This window comes from Prionailurus viverrinus, chromosome A2 (genome assembly GCF_022837055.1).
Source record: "Prionailurus viverrinus isolate Anna chromosome A2, UM_Priviv_1.0, whole genome shotgun sequence".
Classification (NCBI taxonomy): domain Eukaryota; kingdom Metazoa; phylum Chordata; class Mammalia; order Carnivora; family Felidae; genus Prionailurus; species Prionailurus viverrinus.
Window position 1 is genome coordinate 111,192,629 of NC_062562.1, and position 26,969 is coordinate 111,219,597.

The 26,969-nt window shown below is 38.5% G+C and overlaps 1 protein-coding gene across 6 annotated transcripts in view; it reads left to right on the forward strand.

Moving 5' to 3' along the window:
- The first annotated feature begins 11,428 nt into the window (after positions 1-11,428).
- The window catches only part of HDAC9 (histone deacetylase 9), a 927,480-nt gene continuing 911,939 nt past the window's right edge, over positions 11,429-26,969 (forward strand). For 2 of the 6 annotated variants that reach the window (XM_047849222.1, XM_047849225.1), the window contains exon 1: positions 11,440-11,472. The gene's annotated coding sequence lies outside the window, so the exon portion shown is untranslated. Of the gene's footprint in view, positions 11,473-26,969 lie in introns of all 6 variants that reach the window. The other 4 variants (XR_007150219.1, XR_007150220.1, XM_047849221.1 and 1 more) reach the window with 3 other exon arrangements.

Below are 26,969 nucleotides of genomic sequence, written 5' to 3' on the forward strand. Positions count from 1 at the left end.
GAATATAATGAATATCAGATTTTTTTCTTATTTTGATGGATGTGGGACATAGTGAAAGAATTGATGGGGTGAAAAAAAAAGGGTGAAAGTTGTGTGTTTGGAAAATAGGAGTATTCATTCTGTGTACCTCATGTGATTGTGTAAATTTGGGCTCTAATACTATACACTCATGCCTATTCCTTTTAACTCATTCCAGAGTGATACACAGGACAAAGGAAGGGACTGCCTAAACACTACTTTAGGTAATTCACTAGTCTGAAAGGTCAGGGATCCATATCTTGGTTAATTTCTTAGGTTCCCTTGGTCTTAATCTTTGGTCTTTTTTGATAAATATAGTCTGTCTCACATTATCCTTCTTGGTCTTCTTGGCCTCAATCTCTAAGAATATCTCTTTCCATGCTGTTATGGATATTGCAAAGCTTTTGCAAGTAACAAAGTTTACTGAATATGTGTATTACCAGGACTTGCTGACTTAGCATTAAAATCTTATGAATTTCCTTTGTTTATCTCATATGTCTCAATATTGAATCTTTTGTCTTATGTATTCCATATTCCATAAACTCTGCAATTGGACTTTGTGCACTACTTCAGCATGCGGGTTAGGAGCTGAACCCTGGAGTTAGACTGTCTGTGTCTGAGTTTAGGATCCTATGTTTACTTGCTAGTTGTGGAATTTTAGCATTAATTAACTTTACTCTGTCTCAATTTCCTCTTCTTAAAGATGACAATTAGTACCCAAATTGTAGGGTTGTTACAAAATTGGAAAGGGGTAATCTATGTGCTAGCACTTAGCCTAGTGACTGGTGTATAGATGAGCCTAAATAAATAAATATTATTATTATTAAAATAATAAATATTATTATTTTAATTTTTGTTTTTATTTAAAAAAAATTTTTTTTCAACGTTTATTTATTTTTGGGACAGAGAGAGACAGAGCATGAACAGGGGAGGGGCAGAGAGAGAGGGAGACACAGAATCGGAAACAGGCTCCAGGCTCTGAGCCATCAGCCCAGAGCCTGACGCGGGGCTCGAACTCACTGACCGCGAGATCGTGACCTGGCTGAAGTCGAACGCTTTACCGACTGCGCCACCCAGGCGCCCCTGTTTTTAATGTTTATTTATTTTTGAGAGAGAGAGAGAGATGGAGACAGAGGGTGAACAGGGGAGGGACAGACAACAAGGGAGACACAGAATCTGAAGCAGCTCCAGGCTCTGAGCTGTCAGCACAGAGCCCGGCTCGAACTCACCAGCCATGAGATCATGACCTGAGCCGAAGTTGGATGCCTAACCGACAGAACCACCCAGGCGCCCCAAATATTATTATTATATTATTATCAATACTATTGAGGCTCCTCGCTGTAAGAGGATTTTACTTCACACAGCATTGAAGTTAGACTTGGCTGAGTGACTCGCTTTTGCTAATGAAACATGAGGGAAACTGATATATGCAACTTTCAAGGGGAAGTTTTTAGAGCAGTGCACGTGTCCACCATAGCTTTGCTCTTTCTGCCAAGAAAATGTGCTTTCAAGACAGCTGTGCTCTATGTGTTGAGGCCCTAGAATAGATACAGTATGGCGGAGACTCATAGCTGAATGGCCAAGGATCAGTTTCATGAAAATGAAATAAACCTTTGAGATTTGGGGGATTGTTTGTGCATAACGTAAAAAAAGCCTATACGTTCCTCATGCCATCAGAGTTCGTTGTCATACTGTTACTTGTTGGCTGTCTTTATATCTGAGGTCTTTGTTTATGTTTCCTTTTATAGAGCAAAATATACCTTCTATGGCCTCATAGATCATTTGGCTGGGCAAAGACTTGACCTCTGAGCACTACCACTGTTAAGACAAGTCTATGTTATCTTCTGCTCTGTACTACCATTGTTGTTTATCTTGACACTTTTCTGAGTAACCTGGTAATTTATGAACACCTAGTTATAAAATATTAGTGTTTTTAAAGAATTTTCTGCCAATAAAAAATAATTTAAAAACTGTTTATTCCTATTCTTCTGCTTGGAGAATATAATGCTTATGTATTTCAAACATAGATCCAATTACCACAAATTATTAAAAGAAAAAAGACAATGGCAATAATGGGAGTTAATTTACTTAATGCTTTCTATGTGCTCCTGAATTGCATGAAAATAAAAATTACGTATTTAGAAGTCCCTAGAAGAGCTTATTATGTAATAAAATGCAGAGATTAAGCTTTTTAAACACTTCATAAATTTTAAGAAAAATTCCCCTACATGTTCCAATTTTATTTAATAGTACATGATTATAGCTTTCAATGACCAAAACTGTTTGTAAAACAAATAATTTTTTGTTAACAATCATTACCCAAATTAGTCTTTTTCTAAATTTGAATTTTCTTAAGGCTATTTTATGGATGTATCCTGTTTTCTTAGGCAGGCAGCCATAAGGAACTATAGAAAAGAAGGTGCTTCTTTACAGGAAATTACAATTGTCTTTAGAGAAGGAAGGGGCATTCTAATGTTCTTAGTGCTCTGAAATAGCAACTGCAAAGTTAACAGCAAAAGATTTAGGATGAGAAACCAGAAAAGGAAGGTCATACTGTAAAACTGACTTTAAATACTGATCCAAGTAATATCAAATGCATTGGAAAACTTTTTACAACTTACGTTACAGTGTATGGAGTTTTGGCTCAGAGGAAGACAATAAGTTTGAAGAGGATGGTAGGTGTACTTTCCTTTTCTTTTTTCTTTTCTCTCTCTTTGTCTCTCTCTTTTTTAGTGCTTACGCAGAAAAGGCAGAGTAGGCAGTAGTTAGTTATACTGGGAAGAGGACACTGATATAAAAGGTATATCTTAGATCAGAGAGGGCTCTTAATCTGGACTAATTAAGACCTACTGTGATCTTGGGCGAGTTATTTAAAACTTCCAGATCTCAGTATCCTCATTTGCGATATTGAGTTGGATTAGATGTGACTGCTAAAATCAGGACAGTAAATATATGAAACGTCATGAAATTCTGTAACTAAGCACTTTCTTTAAATTTTATTTTATTTATTTATTTATTTTAAAGCTCTATGTCCAACGTGGGGCTTGAACTCATGACCCTGAGATCAAAAGCTACATTAAGCACATTCCTTTTAAAAATACTGAATAATGAAAATTTTCTAGTAAAGTCAATATCAATATTTTTGAAACTTAACTTTGGGGCTATGGTGGATATTATAGGTTGGTTCCTTCACCCATTCAAACTATTTTTATTCTGTGTTTCTCTGGTATAGAGGCTGGAAAAATACATACTACATAAATAAATAAATACAAAATAAAATTTGCTATCCCAGCTTCTCTTGCAGACAGAGTTGATGATGTCATAAAGCTGTGTTGAGTGAGAACTAAGTAGAAGAGTGTTTAGGGCTGCTGGGAAGTCTCTGTTTTTCTTGATAAATGTATTACCCTTTTTATATTCCCCCTTTTGTTGCCTTCTGGAAAGCAGATTTGATGGCTGGAACTACAACAGACATTTTGTGGCAATAAGGGAAAAGGCCCTGACAAATCACAAAACCTTGCCTCTCCATTCTTGAGCTACCAAACCAATAGCAGTAGGTTCCCATCTTCAGACTCCTTACAGTGTTAACAAATAAATAAATAAATAGAAAGGAATCTAAAATAAATTATCAAGGTATCGTAAAATTTGTATAGGTTTATTCTCATGGCAAACAACATTATGCAGATGGGTGAACACCCTAAGTACAAAAGGCAACATGAACTTTATGCTTTCACATCATAAGGTAACATTATGTTAGAGTTGAAATATAACTTAATGATTACTTCAAGCATACTGAAAATTAACCCACAAATAGTATTAATTTGTTCGTGTTCTTCCTCTAACTTAAATGGCACAAAACTTACATATGTTAAGAACTATTTTCTTTTTTTTTATTGTTTATTTTTTAGAGAGAGAGGGAGACAGGGCATGAGTGGGGTAGGGGCAGAAAGAGAGGGAGACACAGAATCCGAAGCAGGCTCCAGGCTCTGAGCACAGAGTCCAACATGGGGCTTGAACCCACAAACGGTGAGTTCATGACCTGAGCCAACATCGGATGCTTAACTGACTGAGCCACCCAGATGCCCCAAAGAACTATTTTCTAATAAGGACTTCACCTAAAAATTTTATGTATAAATATATGCATATACCAAGAAACATACATCTAGATTTTGAAATCTTTTCTTTCAATGTAAGCTGATTGGCTATAGATTTGAAGTACCTTACTATGAAATACTTATAAAAATGGATATGGAAGCTCTTCTTTTAAAAGAAACTCACTGTGAAAGTATAAAAAGCAAAGATTTTTCTTTGATTGTTTCCTAATTCAAAAACTTGGTTTGACAGTCTGCTAATGTGCGCACGATAACAGTGCTTCACTTTGCATCTGACTAATTGCAATTCAGAGTATTTCATAAATGAGCAATGGGTTGTGATTAAACTTCACTATGACCCACACATTTTTGCATAAGAAAGGAATTATTAAAAATAGAGGCAGCATATTCATCCAGATTCCATTCAAAATTTAGCAATGGAAAGAAATCCTTAATGGGTCACATTACAACCTCTATTACTGCACAGACCTCTCCCTTCAATGGGGAGTTCCTGAACAGATGATGAGCAATACAATATCCATTGTTGCAGACCTAGAAGCGGACAAAATTAATTGAGAATGAAATAGTCACTTAAATCTCCTGAGGAAGTATTATCAGTAACCATGAGAAAAATTATTTTCAAAATGAAATGACTTCCAAGAAAAAATGATCTCAGTGAAAACTAGAACTTTTATGGAGAGGACTAATGCACTCAATGACTTTTATGGGTAACAAACAAAATGAAAGCCACATGATGGAAAGGTGCTATGGTGTGTATACAGACATTGGCCTTGCAGATTGGGTAGTTTCTAGGCTGTACCTGACACTAAATATATCCTCCTTTCTTATTATAGATGTATATGCAGATTCAGTTTTTAAATGTGCCTGAGGAACCCAAACTTCAGTATCACCTTGCATGGAACTATTTCTGGGAGTTCAGATACACAGATTGTGGAAGTGTTACCACTAAGTTTTAGGGCTGTGGAGCTCTTTGCTTTCACCTTTTCATATCTTGTAGTAAACAGGGAGAGAGCCAGGTTTGGTGGGGTATGAGGCTTATGCATATTTGGGGCCCTTTTAAGTAAAATAATACAAAATTATGAATATAGGGCCTTAGAAGGCACCTGTGCACATGAGAGTCCCTGGAGCTTAAGTTTTATTAGTTTCATGGTAAAACCCACCTCTGGTAGTCTATTCTTCTAGCTAAATTTCTTTATCCCTTCCCTCTAAATATATATCTTTACTTTTTAAAATGGCACCACCCTTTGGTGAGGATGTGGAGAAAGAGGAACCCTCTTGCACTGTTGGTGGGAATGCAAACTGGTGAAGCCGCTCTGGAAAACAGTATGGAGTTTCCACAAAAAGCTAAAAATAGAACTTCCTACAATCGAGCAATTGCACTACTAGGTATTTACCCAAAGAATGCAAAAATACTAATTCAAAGGGATTACATGCACCCCGATATATTTATTGTAGCATTATCTACAATAGCCAAATTATGAAAACAGCCCAAGTGTTCACCAACTGATGAATGGATAAAGAAGATGTGGTATATATATATATATATATATATATATACCACATTTTTGGTATATGGTTTTATATATACATATATATGTATATATATGTATATATGTATATGGTGGAATATTACTCGGCCATCAAAAATAATGAAGTCCTGCCATTTGCAATGCTTGGATGGAGCTAGAGAGTATTAAGCTAAGGGAAATAAATCAGTCAGAGGAAGATAAATAGCATATAATTTCACTCATATGTTCAATAAGAAACAAACGAGCGAAGGAAAAAAAAAAGAACCAAGAAACAGATTCTTACCTATACAGAACAAACTGATGGTTGCTAGAAGGGAAGTGGATGGGGTAATGGGTTAAACAGGTGATGGGGTTTAAGGAGTTCCCTTGTTTTCTTTTTTTTTAATTTTCCAATGTTTATTTTTCTTTTTCTATATATATATACACATATATATGTGTATACATATATGCATATATATATGTGTATATATACTATATATATAGTGGCAGCATATATATATATATGCATATATATGTGTGTATATATATATGCATATATATGTGTATATATGTATACATATATGCATATATATGTATATATATACTATATATATATACATATATATGCATATATGTATACATATATATGTATATATATACATATATATATATGTATATATATATATATAATTTATTGTCAAATTGGTTTCCATACAACACCCAGTGCTCAACCCAACAGGTGCCCTCCTCAATACCCATCACCCACTTTCCCCTTTCCCCCACCCCCCCATCAACCCTCAGTTTGTTCTTAGTATTTAAGAGTCTCTTATGGTTTGCTTCCTTCCCTGTCTGTAACTTTTTTTTCCCCTTTCCTCTCCCCCATCGTCTTCTGTTAAGTTTCTTAGGATCCACATAAGAGTGAAAACATATGGTATCTGTCTTTCTCTGCCTGACTTATTTCACTTAGCATAATACTCTCCAGTTCTATCCATGTTGCTATAAATGGCCAGATTTCATTGTTTCTCATTGCCAGGTAGTATTCCATTGTATATATAAACCACATCTTCTTTATTCATTTGTCAGTTGATGGACATTTAGGCTCTTTCCGTAATTTGGCTATTGTTGAAAGTACTGCTATAAACATTGGGTGCAAGTGCCCCTATGCATCAACAAGGAGTGCCCTTGTGATGAGTGCCCTTGTGATGAGCAGGGAGTGTCCTTGTGATCCTTGGAGAAAAATGTGTAAATGAATGCACAAGAATTCCAAATGAATAATGTAAATCAAATAAATATGTACATGCATAGAATATTAAAAGTTATTTAAGTTACTTTTATTGTTTATTTTTAAATATTTATTTATTTATTCATTTATTCATTCATTCATTTAAATGTTTATTTTTGAGAGAGACAGAGAGACAGAACACCAGCAAGGGAGGGGCAGAGAGAGAGAGGGAGACATTGAATGTGAAGCAGGCTCCAGGCTCTGAGCTGTCAACACAGAGCCGGAAGCGGGGCTGGGGAACTCACGAACTAGGTGATCATGACCTGAGCTGAAGTCAGATGCTCAGCTGACTGAGCAATCCAGGTGCCCCTAAATATTTTATTTATTTCCGAGAGAGACAGAGAGAGAGAGAGAGAGAGAGAGAGGGCGCAAGTACAAGTGGGGCAGGGGCAGAGAGAGAGGGGAACAGAGGATCCAAAGCAGATTCCCTGCTGACAACGGAGAGTCAGATGCAGGGCTGGAACTCAAAAACCAGGAGATTATGACCTGAGCCACAGTCAGATGCTTAACCAACTGAGCCACCCAGGAACCCCTAATTAAATTACTTGTATTTATTTTTATTTTTATTAAATTGTTTTAATGTTTATTTATTTTTGAGAGAAAGACAGCACAAACAGGGAAGGGGCAGAGAGAGAGGGAGACACAGAATCCGAAGCAGGCTCCAGGCTCTGAGCTGTCAGCACAGAGCCCGACCTGGTTTGAACTTGTGAACCATGAGATCAAGACCTGAGTTGAAGTCAGAGGAGTAACTGACTGAGGTACCCAGGCGCTCCTTAAATTACTTTTAAAGTATGGACTACGCATAGTGACTTACTTCCAAAGAATACAGTGCAGGAAGGGGAGAAAAAAATTTATGGTGGAGACATCTGACAAACACTATTTTAGCCAGGTCAGCATCAGCAGTGATAGATCATGTTGCTAGTATGTACCCTTGATATGATGTGCTAAAAATGGCATTTCACCTGTGTGATTTCCCTCCCAAAATCCATAATGCAAGTCTCAACATGAGAAAAACATCAGACAAATTCTACTAGAGGGCCATCCTGCAATAGAGCTCATCATCACTGCTCCAAATTGTCATGGTCACAACAGACAAGGGAAGTCTGAGAAACTATCACAGCAAAGAACAGCCTAAGGAGACATAACCACTAAAGACAATGTGGGATCCCTACATGGGATCCTGAGATAGAAAAAGGACATTAGGTAAAAACTAAGGAAATGTGAAAAATTATGGACTCCACAGTTAATGATGTCTCAATATTAATTCACCATATGTAACAAATGTACAATACTAATGTAAGATGTTAATAATGGGAAATTATGTGTGTATGTGGGGGGATATATGGAAACTTCATAGAGCTTCTCAATTACTCTATAAATCTAAAACTGCTCTAAAAAATAGTCTTAAAAAACCTACAAAAACGTGAATAAAGTTATCTGTCCTCTGTGTTGAGGAGAGCCTAAAACCAGAAAAAAAAACAATGTAATACTGCATCATGAAGGCTAGGTTTGAACAGAAAGCTGTGGGAGTCCCATCAGGACTTCTAAAAGAAACTATAACCTTTCTTACAAAATGTTATCTTAAAATATTGGAATCTCCAGTAGCACCTAGCAAATGCCTTGCTTAAAGTTATCATGGAAATATCTAAGAGAATCATGAGCAATTCAGCTCCCTGTTGTCAAATGACTTAGATGTGGTAAAAATAAATAATTAGAGATGGTGAATGTCAGCTATGCCCTGTACCAACTCCCTAAAGGGCAAAAATGAATTTTGGTTCAAATTCTGCCATACATACTTTATTACACAAACATCTAGTGAAATCCCAGCATATTTGTCTTTTTTTTGTGCTTCAAAAGGTATCTTGTGTGTGTGTGTTTCAACAAACACTTTATGTGAAAGGTTTTCTTGAGAGACAAGACAGGGATAATTGCTTTCCTTTGAGTCAGTAGTAGCCAAACACAATCATCATCCAAAAAAAAAAAAAAAAAAAAAGTCTGGCTACTAGACCATTTCAGAAAGGACTCTATCTTGGAAAGTAAAGGTTAAAGGTCACTAGATGTTTCTACCTGCTTATGCGTAGTCCATATGTGAATAAGAAGTTTCTCTGAAATATATTTTTAGTCAACAGTCAACACAATCCATTTCACTAATGAGATCCCATTATCGAGATTCATCCTGTTGATGCACAGAATCCCTAGTGTAGACAGAAAGTTGAGCAAGCTGTTAGCATTAGCAGCCTTAGGATAGTGGCTTTTTTATTTAAAGCTAGCTTACCACCCTTGTACTATGAATTCCTCATTAGAACTAAGTGAGGTTTAAATCTAACCACAACATGCCTTCATTTTATTATAAATGCTGAACTATTTTATTTTTTAAAGATAATATTTTCTCACTTCTTTAAAATTTTGTTTTAGAGAGACAGAGCGAGAGAGCGAGTAGGGGAGTGGGGGAGAGAGAGAGAGAGAGAGAGAGAGAGAGAGAGAGAATATTAAGCAGGTTCCACCTTAAGCCCAGAACCCCAGGGTGGGACTCCATCCTACTCATGACCTCAGTCAAATCAAGAGTCAGATGCTCTACTGACTCAGCCATCCAGGTGCCCCAAGGCTGAACTATTTTTTTTTTTTAATTTTTTTTAACATTTATTTATTTTTGAGACAGAGAGAGAGAGAGAGCATGAACAGGGGAGGGTCAGAGAAAGAGGGAGACGCAGGATCTGAAACAGGCTCCAGGCTCTGAGCTGTCACACAGAGCCCGACGCGGGGCTCAAACCCACGGACCGCGAGATCATGACCTGAGCCGAAGTCGGACGCTTAACCGACTGAGCCACCCAGGCGCCCCAAACTGAACTATTTTAAATTAGACACCGTACTGGTTTCTCTGAGTTATCCGGGTCTTTTTGCATTGACAGTTCAATTTTAATACTAGAATTTAAACTAAACCCAGCCACTGGCCACTAACTGAGACCTTGGCCAAATCACATCACGCCTCTGGATCTCTGTTCTCTTCTCTGAAAAGGAGGGCACTAGGTTAAGTGTCTCTTGTTCTTTACATCCGTTTAATCTATGAGCCAGTAGCGTTTTAGCTGACTTAGAGGAAAACAGAAATGTACATGCAGAGACACTAGCTTTGATTCGTTTGAGAGTCACTTTATATACACTACAATATTAGCCTCTTTGAAAGATTAAATGTTAGCATTAGATAAGTATGTGTAGGACTACAATTTTTGAAAACATCCTTCAGGTTTCTACTCCATATATAAAGGATTCTATAGGTGTAAGTGATACCAGAATAGACCAAGTTATAGCAGGAAAAAAAAAAGACAACCCAGCTCTGCAAAGTAAAAATATTAACCATTGAAGGGGATCACCTTGTCACTTCTCGGACCTACTAACTCTGCCTCCCCTCCCTCAAGGTTGGTCTGAGAACAGATGGTGCTCTCTGTTCAGCCTTAAAACGCCACAAACTAAATCATGTTTCCAATAGCAATCACCATTTCCTCCCATTTCCCATTCGTTTTTAACCCCCCCCCCCCAATGTAGCGTTTTCTCTTAAAATTTCCTTGAATGATTCTCTAAGCTGCAAGCGTCTGTGGGGACGCTCCAGGTACCGCCCCAAAACGCTCCCTTCTCTCAAAAAGAAGTGGCAGAGACGTGGACCCGCGGGGTCTGCGTGGCGCGCACCTGAGCGGCCGCGGCTCCCTGAGCTGGGGCGGGCACGGCGGCTGCCTGGCTCCTTCCCGCACCGTCCTGGGTCACGGCCCCGGGCAGCCTAGGGGCCCTGCGGGACGAGCGCGGGTCGCCAGACCGTCACCTTGCGCCTCGCGTGGGCGTGTATCGCTTCGGAAACCCAAGTCTTCTCAGGCACCCGGTCCTTCCCAGGGGAGGAATCGCTGGTCCTCCACGCCGCCCTAGGCGGCTCTCTGGGTCCTGCTGCCTCCCGCGCGTCCTTCCCCGCGCCTCGGCCGCGCGCCCAGGTTTTCCCGCACTCCTTGTTCCCCCGCCCCGGCTCGCGGGTCCCGGGCCTGCGGGTCTCCAGCGCCTGGGCCCGCGGTCCCGCCGCCGGCCCTGCCTCCCTTCCCACCGGGCCCCGCCCAGCCTCGGCCGCGCAGGGGCTCGGGGCCTGGCCTCTCCGTCTCCCTCCCACCTCCGCCCCCCCTCCTCCCAAAGAGTTGCTATTTTTAGTAAATCCTCCGCGCGCCTCCACCCGCTCAGCTCGCAGCTCGCTGCCGCGCGCACCGCCCTCCCGAGCTCCCCCCGCCCCCCGCGCGGCGGCCGCGGCGGCGGCGCGTCCCGCACATCGCGCAGCGCGCACCGAGCCGGCCCCGCCGCGCCCGCCACCCTCGCGGCGGTCTCCTTCTCAGGCGCTTGTCGCGGCCGGTAAGTGCCTGCTGGCGGAGCAGCGGCGGTCCCCGAGTCAACTTTCAATCCCCCCTTTGCTTCTGCCTCGCCATTCTCTTCTCCGCGAAAGATGGCTGTTTGGAGAAGGGGGAGAAGTTAGGGGGTCGCCGACGTGGGGCGAAGGAGGGCGCGACAGCCTCAGCAGGAGCGGGCGGAGGTGAGTGGCACCACAGCCCGGTCCCCGGCTGGTGCCGGGGGAAGCCCTGGGAATTGGGGGCCAAGCGTCCCCCGGATGTACCGCTGTATTGCCGGCTCGGATTCCCCAGGTTAACAGCATCCCAGTCCAGACCCCGGCACAGCTTGCCTTGCACCTCGAAACCCGGAGGCTGTGGTGGGTTGACGGGAACCTTTGTCGTAAGTTCAGCGCCAGGTGATCCTTTTTTCTGCTGGGCAAAAAGACATTGGCTACTCAAGCCCAGGCGAGGGGTCGGTGACATGACACCCCCCCCTTTCCTCCCCCAACACACACACCCAGTTTATGCTGGAGCCGAGTTATGAATGAAAAGTTTTGTACAGCCAACGTGTTGCTTGAAAGGAGCAATACTTAGTGGGGGCACCTTTGATGTTTCGTGGGGGGGACTTCAGTTCCGTGACTACACATCAGAATTCTGGGCTTTAAGAAAAGTTCCGGAGCCTGGGGGCTGGCTAGTAGAAGGAGATTGATGAATCGTAAACTCACTAAGGTAAACCGGTTAATTAAATGCCTGGAGGGTGTCACGGTGGGGATAGGAAGGAGACGAGGCGACGGGGGAGGGCGGGGGGGCGTTCCCTGAGTGCCTAGCGGGCAGCGTTTGGCTTTGAAGGCATCTCCCACTTATCCGCAGTGAGAGGTGTCAGAGGCCTGTGCGTTCCTGTTGTGATGGAGGGGAACTGAGCTGCTCTCCAGATCCGAGGCGCGGTAGTCAGGAGAGGTGGCCTGCAGCCGGGAGCTGAGGACGCGGTTCAGGTGGTATGGAATTGGAAATTCTCCAGTGAGTCTCCCACGCTCTAGTTTCAGGAAGATCTCTCCAGTTTGTTTTCCCTGCCAGGAGGTGTGTATTATGTCCTAAAAGGAACTTTTAGGTTAAGTAACCATAGCATTTTGAAATCTATGAGAAATGGGCTATCTACATATGTGCCATTACACACATATTGTGCCTGTGTGTGTGTGTGTGTGTGTGCAAAATGTGGGAGTGAGGTAAGAAGGGCTTAAAAAGTTGAACTTCAACTGGAAAAGGAAGTGAAGAGTATTATTCTCCCCAAAGGATATAACAATGCTAATACAACTAAATAATCTTGGCTTGTTGAGATTTCTCATAAAGGGTAGGATTTAGGAATTAAAGGTATTTAAAGTACAGTCCATGTTTTCAAATCTTGCAAGCATCCTTGAAAGCTAGGATAAGGGAGTAACTACATAGAGAAGTCATATTAAAGAAAAAAATTAAATTATTTGCAAAGAAAACAATTTGACATTTGAAAAGGTCTGGATGTTATTTTCTGATGTGCTGCAAATCTTTTAAATCCTGTAATTAATAACAGCACAGAATAAGTTGCAGTTAGTAAATGAGGACAATTAAAATATCATGCTTGGAAAAGATATCTTTTGAACTACTCTGTGGTACTTTGAATGTTTATTATGGAAATTATTGTGACTGAAAACTTGTTTAATATATTTGCTTTTTGCCACAAATAATTAGTTCTCCTTTTCCTTTTAAACCACTATTCCAGTTTGCACAAATTTAATTACCCAAAGACCAAATCACTGATGTGCCTTCTGGAAAGCATTTACGTTTAAGCTACTTAATAAGAATATTGTATTTCCAGGAGGACGAATAATTTAGTTAGTTTTAAAACTTTTTTTTGTAATTTATTTTCATCCATTTTGTTTGAGTGGGGCACATCTCAAGAAGAGAGCATTTTCTTGGAATATGTCATTTTCCATGTGGGGAAAGAGTGAATGTTTTCATAGATGTTTCAGTCACAAACAGGTGCAAGTAGAGTTGGAATCTTGAGTCTGACCTTTGATATTAAGCTACCAGCTAGAGAGAGAGATGCTTTCCCAGCTCTCTTCCTGAATTGAACGTCTCCATTCAGAATGGACATAGGTGCACATAGGACATAGGATTATGCAGAAGGAATTAAGTATTTTAAATTAAGTACCAGTTTATGGTTAGGAAGGAATGATTTTTTTTTCTTTCTTTCTTTTTCTTTTTTTTTTTTTCTTAAACCTCAGTCTTCCTGTTTCTCTCTGCAATTCAGCCTGTTGGGCCCGCCTTCATTGGGAAGTCAGACCAAACACTCTGGCTAGAAAGAGTTTGACATATTAAACTGACATCCTTTAAAAATAAAGATGGCCCTTCTGAAATTAAACAGGTAATTTTATACACTGTAACAGGCTTTTATGATTGAGTGTTTTATGACCATTACGGTGCCCATTAATATGGTAGACAGTTGCTTTATGAAGTTACTGCCACGAATATAAATAATTACTTATTATAGGTATTTGGGGTATATTTAGACAATATTTGGGTTTTTAGGAATTTTAAATGATAAAGCCAACTGACCATATAAGTTGTCTAATTAACTAGTTCTAGTGATACACATAGTTCGGGTTTGTATTAATATCAACATCTAAGGATGTTTTAGGGTTGTATAGCTGTCATTTCTTTTCATTAGAATTGCTTCTATCTTGAATTTGTTTAAATATTACAACATATTATACTGCAATTTACACCTGCTCAGTGGGGAAGGTGTAGGTTATTCTTAAATAGAGATATGGAGAAATAGCTAACAAGGAGACTCAGTTGAGAAACATATGGACATCATAAAATCCTTCTGTATGTAGCATCTGTACCTTCTCATTAGTGAAATATTGTAGTTATGGACATTTTTTATTACGTTCAAATGTGGCTTTTTATTTTTGCTTCAATGGGTTTTTTGTTTTAGAATGTAATTATATTAATGTTTAAATTGGCAGGGACTTTTATTGTTTGAAGTCCTTTCCTTTCAATAAAGATGTCATACTTAATTTTTACTGCATACATCCGCAGAAATGTACAATTGTTTCCTATCTTATTATTATAATGCTTACCTTTCTCAGATAGTCTTCAAAACATTTGAGAGGCAGGTAGGAAGACATATTGTTCTCATTTTCAGAAGAAGGTAGCAGGTACACTGTTAGATCCAAGGTCACACAGTAGTGAATTACTGTGAAGCTGAGGGTGACATCTGTATTTCCTGTGTTCTGTTCACAATAGCATGCTGCTCCCATGGCCACGTTAAATGATATTTTCATAAATTTATACATTCCTGGATTTCAAAGTGCTTAGCTTTGTAGATATGCTGATCAGATTTTATATCTATCAGTAGAGTCATAAGGGAATGAGCCTTACTGTTGTCTACTGATGGGGGAGAATCGCAACCCCAGTAGTTAGTGCTAAAACAAACACACACCTCTGAGGGTTATTCATTCCTGCAGTCAGTCCATGTGCCACGCTTTTCTCTGTCCCCATTGGCCTGGCCTTATCAATTATATACCATCCTTTCATGTGCCACACTTTTCTCTGTCCCCACTGGCCTGGCCTTATCAATTATATACCATCCTTTTAATGGTCAAAGCTGCTTTGAATTTTATCAGTATGGTCATCAGGCTTGAAGATCATCAGGCTCACTGATGAGAGAATCAGAATGTGATTTTTGAGAAGATAGAATATTGACAGAGGACAGTAATGGACCGTCCACTCCAGAGCCAGCCAGTATCGATTAGAGATCATGTTTTTCTGGGTGTTAGGACACCTGTCTTCTCTTATTAGCTCTGCTTCTTTGGCTGAACTTACAAAATCAAAGTGAACAGAGGGTTTATGCAATTACCTGGTTGTTTCTGTTCATGTAGACAGTTTCTCTTCGTATCTAGCTAAATCAGATTTAAAAACAAAAACAAAAAACAAAAAAAATGGATAGCAACTTGTTCTTCTGTGGAGAAGGTATTCATGACATTTTTTTTTTCATTTTTCCAAATTCCCTCTTCTTCAAATCTCACTAGACTTTTTCAGGGTAATTGCCCACATGATTTGTAACAGCCAAGACTTATGATATTGTATTGTTAGATTAAAAAGTGGAATACATTATCCAGGATACAGAAGAAAGCATTGTAATTTCATAGACAATAGCAATATGTAATGTTTGGCAAGCTTCGTGTATTTGACGAAAATACTTTCAGGCATTTTATTTATTTAAAAAAAATTGTTTTAATTGTTTATTTCTGAGAGAGAGAGAGAGAGGGAAAGAGAGAGAGAGAGAAAGAGGGAGAAAACGAGCAGGGAGGGGCAGAGAGAGGGAGACACAGAATCTGAAGCAGGCTCCAGGCTCCGAGCTGTCAGCACAGAGCCTGATGTGGGGCACAGACTCACGAGATGTGAAATCATGACCTAAGCTGAAGTCATATGCTCAGCCAACTGAGCCACCCAGGCACCCCAGCATTTTCTAATGAGGAGAGGGTATCAGGAACTCTCTACTTCTCTCTACTAATAAATAAAATTAGATTTATTTATTTACTGTCTTTCTCTAAATGTTTGGTTTATAGGAATTCATCAAAATGTTTTAAGTGTGAAATTTGGAAAAAAAAAATTATTCAAGTGTGGTTTGCCCTTTACTATAGGTTATTCTGTTTAGAGCCTCAAAGAGAGGAAAGCAACCCATATTTAATATTCTTTGCTAACTAGGGAGAGTATAGCATGTTGCTGGTGAAATTGAGAAGAGTTGGGATTGCTGGAAATGGTACTTTCTTCCCATTTCTACAGAATATATAAGGAGATTAGTGTGGAGTAGTCTAGTTTGCATGGAACTGTGATGAGTGGAATTTGACTTGGCCAGTGAAGGAAGGATAAAATTTGGTTCACTCAAATATCACTCAAGATATTTGGCAGCAAGTCACTGAAACTAACTTTAGTTAATTTAAGAATTAAATAAATGTATTACAAGATATCGACTCTGTTTTCTGTTGCTTTGGACACATTGCCACAAATTTAGCGGCTTGAAACAGCAAATGTTTATTATCTCAGGTTCATTGCTGTACATGGCCCAATTGCATCCTGTGTGCAGGGGTCTCACCAGGTGTTGGTTAAGCCTGCAGTCCTATGAGAGGTTCACGTAGGATCAGGTCTGCTTCCAGCTTTCCTAGATTGTTGGAAGAATTCATCTCCTGTGGTTGTAGGACTGAAGTCTCTATTTTCCTGCTGGTTGTCCGGGGCCACTCACAGCTCTTAGAGGCAGCCTGCTGTTCTTTGTCATGTGACCCTCTCAGGTAGTCTTACAACATGGCAGCCTACTTTTCAAAGCCAGCAAGGAAGAGTTGTTGCTTCAGTGTGATAAGACAATCTTTTATAACATATGGAAGTGACATGACATCATTTTTGTCACAAAACATCATCTAATCAAGGGAATGACATCACTCATCTTTGCCATATTTTGCTGAATAGAAGCAAGTCATATGTTCTACCCAAACTTAAGGGGAGGGGATGACACAGTGGCATGACTCGCTAGAGGTCATTTAGGATGAATCACTGAATCTTTTTTTAATTTTGTATATTTCAAAGTTTATTTATTTTGAGAGGGAGAGCAGGAGAGGTGCAGAGAGAGAATGAGGGAGAGAGGATCCCTCTCTCCACTGCCAGGGTGGAGCTGGATGTGGGGCTCATACCCACGAACTGCGAGATCGTGCCCTGAGCTGAAACCAAGTGTTGGACTTGTGACTAACTGAGCCACCCAGGCACCCTGCCCATTGAATCTTTGGAAAAGTCAGCAGACCTTGCTTAGAAGCCACTCAGTCAAAAACAGTGCTCAAAATCTTTCTGCAGAACCAATTCTGTGAGATATTATTGCGGACACTGTTGGCACACCAGTGTCTATGATAGAAGATGGGCTCTGTGTCATAAGACAGAGCATTCTTCATATATACCAATGTGGTTTGGTTGCTCATGGCCCAAAAGGATGACAAGTGTCTACTGCTGGAAAGAAGGATAAAAAATGTGAGCAAATGATTACTTAATGAAATGTCAAAAGTTTTGACCAGGAGAGGCATGATGACCGACTGGAGATGGGGTTTAACTGGAGAGTAACTGGAGTCCTGCAGCTCCTTAGAAAGAAAACTCTTAATAGGATTTGGGAGAATGGGGGTAATGAGGTTCCATTTAGGAATGGTGGTAACAAAGGAGTAGAAGACTTTAAAAAGATGAATCCCTAGGAGGCATGTTAGTCTAGGAATTGACTTCATTAGCCCTTAATATATTTACATATGAAAGAGGACTACTGCCACTTGTCCGTGCCTGGAGCCAGTATGTGATTTGGAGATCTGCAGCTTGCCCTCCCCTTCTTTTTAAGGAGAGAACAGAGCCAGAGACCATTTCAGATCCATTGTACAATTGGGGCCCAGTGAATATCAGGTATTGTGTAGGGGCATGGAGGTCTATTGAGTACAGCTTGTGTTTCAGGCACTTTGCAGGAATGATTTTATCCAATCTGCATCTCCTCTCTGGCCACTGAGTTCCAATTTTCCTAGTTCTGCCACCTCCACTTCCCTCCCAAGGAAATGGAGACTTTGAAAGGTTAAATACATTGCTAAGGGTCATTCTGATATGGGTGGGACCAGTTGAATCTAGTTCTGATTTCACAGCCCATGGTCTTATACATCCTGTACTCACAAGCAGTAAGTGAGGCTTCCAAGGGAAAGCTTGTTTTTCCCACTGAAGTGAATGTCAGCACTATAATTGCTCTTGGGTTCCTTCGTTCATCTTGTGAGAACTGGATACTGGAGTATGAGGGTTAAACAGAGGAGTGAGAGAGTGTGCTGTATCATGCCTTCTTTTTTCCCAGCAGGAAGTACAGATTATAGGTCTGTCTTCCATCTAAAAGTAAGAATGTGGAGTGGAGGCTGTATATTTTTATTTCTACTTATCATTTTGGCAGAAATATAAAGCTCTGTGTCTCCTTTTTCTCCTATATGTAGATTTCTATTAAATTCAATTAGGAAACATTATGAATTTTCATTGCCTCTTTGACCATAGGGTTCTTTCTGTAGCTTTTTCAGTAGATGCAACTGTTTTGATCTACTTGAAAAGTCTATTGAGACATTCCTCCTTTGTTCTTCTATTACTCAGTCCCCCTTTCTACTCTGTGGTGCCTCTGAATTCTATTCATAGATATTCTGCTTTTTTTCCCTTCTGTTTTATGTACTTAAATCTCTTCTTTAAATGGATCTAGTTCCATTGATCGGAATCATTTGCTCAGATCCCCTTGCTGTTCTACTGCAAAATACAAGCTCAGTATGGGACTCATCTGTATTCTGCTAATTTTACAGAGTTGTACCCTCCATCCCAGCATGGTATGAGGAAGACTTTAAGATTTCCCTGGGTATTCAAGTCAGAATGTAAACACTTTAAACTGAATACCCTAAAGCAGCTTTCTGATTGGATTGTATTCTATCAGGTGCATACCTATGGCTTATTAGGGTCGAGTACAAGAAACTAATCCCCAGCAAGTTATAGCTCAGGAAACTTTGAAGTACACTTATTTTTTCATATAGGATTTAGATGTTCTTTTTTTTTTAAAAAAAATTTTTTTTCCAACGTTTATTTATTTTTGGGACAGAGAGAGACAGAGCATGAACGGGGGAGGGGCAGAGAGAGAGGGAGACACAGAATCGGAAACAGGCTCCAGGCTCTGAGCCATCAGCCCAGAGCCTGACGCAGGGCTCGAACTCACGGACTGCGAGATCGTGACCTGGCTGAAGTCGGATGCTTAACCGACTGCACCACCCAGGTGCCCCTAGGATTTAGATGTTCTAACGTAGCCTTGGCCAGATTTGACTCTAAAAGCTGAAAAACCTTAACATGGCGTGCAGATTCTCTCATAGTCTGGACCTAGCCTCTATTTATTACCTTTTCATTTTTAATTCTTGCCACTCCTTGCTGTATGGCTTTAAGGATATAAGCCCTAAACTTAGAACTAGAAAGTGGCTTAGGTTTTACGTAATGAACAACCAGCCTGACATGTAAAGAAAAGTCAAGATGTGAATGTGTATAGGTGGAGGGGGTAAGAAGGTTGTAGGGAATAAACAATAACAATGTTTCAGTTCCAGCATTGAGTCATTCTTGAGGCCATTCTACTACTATTTTTGTGGTTTTATGTTATGTGAGCAAGAAGTTATACATAAATTGAGTTTCTGTCTCTTTCAATTGAAGGAGTACTAAATAGCACAAGTTTCTTTCAGCCAAGGATTCTCCATGCATTTTCTGAACCTGCCACCTCCAGAACTATCAGTAGCTTATCTCTTAGCCACAATCAGAGCTTTACTCCTCTGGGGTTTTATTTGGAAAGTGTGCCCATTAGGAGGTGCACCTTCTCTGTGCTCCTTTCCACCTAATCCCAACTTCTTTTCCTCCCCTGTTGTGATGCTTACTGCAGCTGACAATGATCTCGTTCTTCTCTGAATTCTTAGAGTAATTTAGGGCTCTGGCAGTGGTTTACACAGACTTAAAGTTAATTTTAGTGTTAATTGATTTTAAAAACCCATAATAAGAAAGGCTACTGTATGAGTAAAGCCATGAAAGGAATTTGCATTTTATTGCCCAGAATAGCATTTTTATACTTCTGAGATATAGTGATATACCTAGTGTATGACTTACATAGTTTTTGTGGTCTCTTTGCAATTCGTCGGTGGCCCACTAGAGACCTATAGCCTCTCATACCTATTTGGAAAGAAAGGAAGAGGCGGTCTGGCTTCATGATGAACACCCTTCTAAATAAAACACGATGCGGAAGAACAGTCTGATTTTAGCTGAGGCTACTGGTCTCTACAGTATGAACCTAAGTTATTCTTATTAAACATTTTATGTAACTATGTAGGAACATAAAGTACAAACATCTGTACTTGTAGATTTCACAAATTATAAAACGAAAACCAACAAGCCAACATTAAATGTCCACAACAGACCCGATGAAATTAAGAAGAGCTGGATTGACTTGTGACAAGTGATGTATTGCTGAAGTTAACGTTGCCAGTGTTGCATTTAAGAATATAAAGATGTAGCCTCAGATCCTGTTCTTATTTAATCCATTTCTGTGTTTTATATTAATATACATGCAGAAAGTATCCTTTGAAAAAAATGAATTAAAAAAGAAAATCCACAATAGTAACTTCAAGGCTTTGTTTGCTGGTTCAGGGTAATCAGACTTCATATATGAACAAAACTCTCCAAGTGAATAATCTTCAAATCAGTTTTAATGAAGTATCACCTGAGTACTCTATAATCCCTTTTTGTTCTCTTAAAAATGTGATCAGCATTGTAAAATTTTTGAATTCTAAATCAAATGTGTGAGCCATATCCAAAGATTGTAGGAATGGTGAACAGATTGTGTAGAAACTCCCCAGAGATAGCATGCTGTGTCGCCTTCAAACACGATGATGATTTTAACCACTATAGTGCAGGTACTTTTGGATCCCTTGACCACGTGTTCTATAATGACTCAATCCTCACCTTTTTTTCTCATCAGATTTTATTTATTTAACAAACTGTATGCTATTTGTCTTCACCTAGTACCTGCATGATTGAGAACACCAATAGCATGAAAATTCCATGGTGGTTATTTCGTTTTAAGATACTTATTCAGAAATTAATTAGAATATATTCATATTTATTTTACACTTTTAGATCATTGTCCTAGTGTCCCAAAATGCAAAAGCAGAATTCCACATCAAACTCATGGATTTCAGTTTGAAGTACATAGATTGCAAATATTGTCACTTAAAATATTATACATCTTACTCTGTGTTGTATTATTAACTAGATTGTAAACTCTGTGAAGGCAGAGAGAATGTGCTTACTTTTTTTTTTTAAGTTTATTTATTTTGGGAGAGAAAGAGAGAGAGAACAGGAGAGGGGCAGAGAGGGAGAGGGAGAGAATCCCACGCAGGCTCCACAATGCCAGCATAGAGCCCAATGAAAGTCATGAACCATGAAATCATGACCTGAACTGAAGTCAAGAGTCAGACACTCAACCGAGCCACCCAGCCATCCCTGTTTTTTGTTTTATTCCACAGTGCTAAGAGCGTTTCTCAGTTGGTGCCTAAGAAGTATTTGCTTATAAACAGCTTGACCAACTGTTTATATGTTGTTATTTCCTAGGGCACTGTGAGCTCCCCCTTGAGGGCAGGGACTACTTTGTTTTAATCTGTAGACTCCAAATGCTTGGCACAGCAACTTTTACATGAGAAATGATCAGCAAATGTTCTGAAAGAAAGAGTGGATGTGTTATTGACTTATGTGTGTGTGTGTGTGTGTGTGTGTGTGTGTGTGTGTGTGCATGTCTTCTTTTAGATCACATGTTTCATATACAAGGCAATTTTAACACTTTCATAGATCAGTGTTGTCTAATAGAATTTTCAGTGGTGATGGAAATATTCTGTATCTCTTGTTCTCCAGTTATCATAGTCACTAGGCATGTGTGACCTTTGAGCACATGAACTGTAGTTAAGTCAGGCTGAGAGCCTGAATTTACTTTTATTTAATTTTAATTATAAAATAATGCCATGTGGTTGGTAGGCAGCTCAGGCAGCCTCCATTCTCAAACTCATTTGCCCACATCACCAACACTACATTTTTTGGTTGTAATTGGATGTTGTTACTGGAGATTGTTGTTATTGGGTAAATGAGTTATATTAATTAATTAATGCTCTATTACTTTATACACAGGGCAGTATATTCCATCAAATTGGTTTCATTCTTTTCCCAAAGGACTGATGACATTGTGTGTCATCCCACCATCTGATTTAGGTGTTCATCATTTCCTTATTAGTTTAGAGGCCTGACACTGACCAGTTTACCAGATAAGCTTTACATATACTTTCTTTTCTAATGGCCCAGGTTTCCTTGTCTCTCCTAATAAACCATTTAAACTTGGATTCACTATTTGTTCATCGTTATTATCATCGTCATTGTATAAGATGGTGTTTATAATACCCTGTCTTTGATGTATTAATGTCTGCTGATATTCTGATTTTAAAGGTACTGCATTCTTAAAAATGTCTGAATTGCTTTTCTTGTATTAACGTTTTTGCTTTTCTTATCATTTTATCCTTTCTGGTAGAGAAGAAGAATGAAGTAGCATCATACACACTTAAACATATGATAACTCAATCCTTATGTAAGATGTAATCCCAACATAACACGTTTCAAAGCTGGTATCAGGGGCATGAAATCAACACAACAGGATTTTCCATTTAGAAAGGCAGGAATTGCTCTAAGTGGCCAAGGTTTTTTATGCAACTTGTGGCACTTCAAGAGAAGACTTTGATTAAAATCCATCATATAGTTATTGAACTTCAGTATTGGGTATGTTCACATATATTGTCTCATTTAATTCTTTAGAGAATGCTGAATTGAGTAATATATAATGGTGTAGAAATTAAATATTCAAATAAATTGAAATAAACTCTGTTGGCAAGTAGAAATACTTTAAAATTTTCCATTCATTCTCTCCTGCTGGATATTTAATAGTTGTTTTATATGGCAGAATTGGAACACACATACTTAGGTGTGGAGACTTGCCTTTGTTCATTCTTTTAGTCTAGCTTAGCAGTTCCCAAATTTGAATATGCATCAGAATTGCTTTTCAGGGTTATTCACTCAAGTGCCTGTGAACTATACTTTATGGCTGAGTTAACCCCTTTTCCAAGGTGGTTTTGTCAATTCTAAATTTTCATCTTGGAACCTACTTTTTCCTCTTTACCCAAGAGGTACATCTTGTTTTATTTCTTTATTTTCACTTTCATTCCAGTGCAGGGCTACTCATTGAGAGAACCTGTGGATATGCTTTTGAATAGATTTCACAGGATAGGAGAAAACTCAGTAGCAATATATAGAATTTCGCACTCAGGAATTGCCGATTATGCTTTAGTCTCTTGATTGCTTTCATCCGCCTCTTAATGGTGAGATGCTAGCACTGCTTTTTATCTTCTGTCCCAACCTTGCTGATAAACCTTTCCCTAAAAATACTTAATGATGTGCATCATGCATTAGGTTCACACTATCTTATACAATTATGATGATAATAACAATGATCAAATAGTGAATCCAAGTTTTGTGAATTGTACTATAAATAAATAAATAAATTTAACGTTTATTATTTATTTTGAGAACATGACCTGGGCTAAAATCAAGAGTTGGACACCTAACTGACTGAGCCACCCAGGCGCCCCTAAATATATTTTTAATCTACTTATCTGTTTGACTCAATTTTTAAAGTTACCTGCATTAAAGTAAACATTTGATGAGTTTCACACTGTAGTAAAACAATAGTTATTTGCTTTTACTTATAAATATCAGCAAAGCCATTGCCAAACTGTGTGAGCTAACTTGTTTACTAAGAGCATCCTTTTGGAGTTCCTTACTACTCTTTCTTTATTAAAACAAAGGTAATAAATTCAACTTGTGTATTCAAAAATATAATGCTAAGACTGCTCAGGCCAAATGAGGAAAATGTAAGCCAAATGGAGTGGATTTTTAGAATAAGGGCTACAGTTTTAATTTCTCTAGAATAGCAGATCTGAAATATTCTTGGGGGGAATTTATAGTTTTCAAGTAACTGTTGAAACACATTAGATTTTTATTTCATATCCTGTTCTATTTTTCTTTTAAAGATATTTACATAATAAAACCAAATCTTTTGTATTTCCTCATGTCGTTGCCATTTTAAGTGCTCTTCATTCCTTTCATTCCTTCATTTCCTTTCATGCTTTTCATACAGTTTCCATCTGGTATCATCTTTCTGCCTGGAGGGCTTCCTTTAACATTTCATGTGGCATAGGGCTGCTAGTGAGGAATTCTCTTAGCTTTTGTATATAGGAAAGCATCTTTTTTTTTTTTTGGCCTTCATTTTATAAGATTTTTTTTTTGATATAGAATTCTAGATTGATAGTATTTTTTTTCTTTTTCTCAACTTTAAAGATGTTGCTCCACTGTTTTCCTTCTTGCATTGTTTCTTAGGAGAAATCTGCTGTCATCCTTAATTTTGTTTCTTTTTCTATGTAACACATCCTTAAACATATTCCCTTTTCACTGGTTTTGAAAAACTTGATTATGGTGTGTCTTGGTATAGTTTTCTTCATTTTTTTTTTTTTTTTTGTGATTTGGGTTCATTCAGCTTCTTGGACCTATGGGTTTAAGATTTCTATCACATCTGAAAAGAATGTCATCACTCTTTTCTTACAAATTTGTTTGGTTTCTTTTGTCTTCTATCGTCTTTCAGGAATTCCAGATACATGTATATTAGGATCACTGGTGGTCTGTTTATCTTCTTTTATTCTTTTTTTCCCTCTGTTTCATTTTGGCTAGTTTTTATTGTGTCTTCAGATTCACTACCAGTAACCACATTTAATATTGTTGTTGTTGTTGTTATTGTTGTTGTTTATCACACACATTGTAGTTTTCATCTCTTGAAGTTTCATTTGGGTGTTTTAAAAATATTGGTCACTATTTCTAACTTTTTTGAACATATGGAATAGATTTATAATAACCAATTAAATGACCTTGCTTGTGAATTCTAGCATCTTTTCAGTACTTGACCAGTTTTATTGGGTTGATTTTTCTACTTTTTATGGGTTATATTTTCCTACTTCTTTGAATGCCTGGTTATTTTTTGGTGGATAACAGACATTGTGAATTTTACCTTGTAGAGTGTGGGATATTTTTATATCCCTATAAATCTTAAGTATTTTTTTAATGGGATGCAGATAGTTACGGAAACAGTTTGATTCTTTCAGATTTTGTTCAGGTTTACCCTAAACCCCATGAATTAGAAGGTTTTCCAGGCTGGTTGGTGGGAACAGGCACAATTCCCAGCCTTGAGTGAGTACTAGTTACTATTCCCTGTAGTCCTTTCCTGTGGTTCTTTCCCTGGCCTTGTGTTGTTTCCCTTATATATTGTGCTGATCAGTACTTTGCGGAATACCTGAGGGTTATCTGCAAATCTTTGGAGATATCTCTGTTTAGCTCTCATTGCTCTGGAACTCTGTTTGGAGATTTCTAGCTTCTCTGATCTCCGTAGATTCTTAAGTACATCTCTTCAGTTCAGGAGCTGTGCTGGGCTGTCTTGATTTTTCTTCCCTGAGCTATTATCTAGAAGCTGAAATAGGCATAGTACTCATGTCATCAGTTTTCCCATTTCTTAGGGTTTGCCTTATGTTTCCCATTTCTCAAGGATTATTGCCTGGTATCCAGTGTCTTGAAAATTGCTGTTCCATATATTTTGTACAGCACTTTCATTTTTATAAGCAGAGTACATTTCCCATCCCTGTTGCTCTGTCTTGATTAGAAGTGTGTGTCCTCCATTCATTTTTCTCTTCCATGTAAAATCTTGTTGGTCAGGATAACTTTGGAGATGATTTAAGTATGTAATACTCACTTTAATGCAGTTTATTGGACATTCTTTTTATTTTTCAGTAGTTTCCAAACTTTTGTTTTTTAATTTTTTTTTAACATTTATTTATTTTTGAGACAGAGAGAGAGCATGAACAGGGGAGGGTCAGAGAAAGAGGGAGACACAGAATCTGAAACAGGCTCCAGGCTCTGAGCTGTCAGCACAGATCCCAACGCGGGGCTCGAGCCCACGGACCACGGGATCATGACCTGAGCCAAAGTCGGACGCTTAACTGACTGAGCCACCCAGGCACCCCCAAACTTTCTATAATGAATATTTCATACTGAATTTTTAATTTTAAAAATTAAGTTTTAATGGTCAGTTATGTCCCATATTATGCTTGATGATTTTAATCATTGCCCTAGCCATTCAAAATTCTTCTTAAGGCAAGCCAGTCATAAATTAAGAATTTAAATTAGTTAAACATAATTTACATATTTTTAAGTGGATAAAACATGCTACTATAAGGATGCTAATAAACATCCTATTAGCTTGTTTTTTAAGAAGGATTAAAGTCAGATAGCTTTGTGTATAATATATTCTTGAATTTATAGGATGTGAATGACCATAAAACAGCTAAAAAATTGCTGTCTTTTAAATTGTATCACTTTTTATGGAGTTCCTTTTTATATTCATTTAGGAGATTCTGTAGTTCATGGGTAGGCCTCTAGAACGTTCACATATCAAGTAAGTAGTGAACTATGTGCTGTTGAACTATTTTATTTTTGGTTTTCTCTAGTATTTAAGTGATAAAATATAGCACTGTGAACTTATATGAGAATAGAGTGACAAAATTCAGGAGCACATCTTGCTTTGGTACATGCATGTTGTTACTTTAAGCATTTTCTGGCAGTAAGGGCACAATTGACTGTGTTAATTTAAAAGAATCTTTGAGGTGGTATAGTTCCATATGCTGTAGGAATATGTCAATGATTTTTGTATTTTATAGTTTGAGTTTTAATGTAGTCTTTTGAAAGCTAGTTGTTAAGCATGGCAGGAAGACTAGAGTTGCTTTAGAATTCTTAGGAAAATAATTTTGTAAGAACAAATTAAAATTAACTTTAACTTTCTTCAGCGCTGTCATAAATACCAGCACGATGAATCCAAAATTGTGGCAATGTTACATTGCTCTGTTTCCAGTATTTAAGCATAAAGGTTAGGCCAGATTTATATTCTCTTGTAAAATTGAACCAAAATATAAAT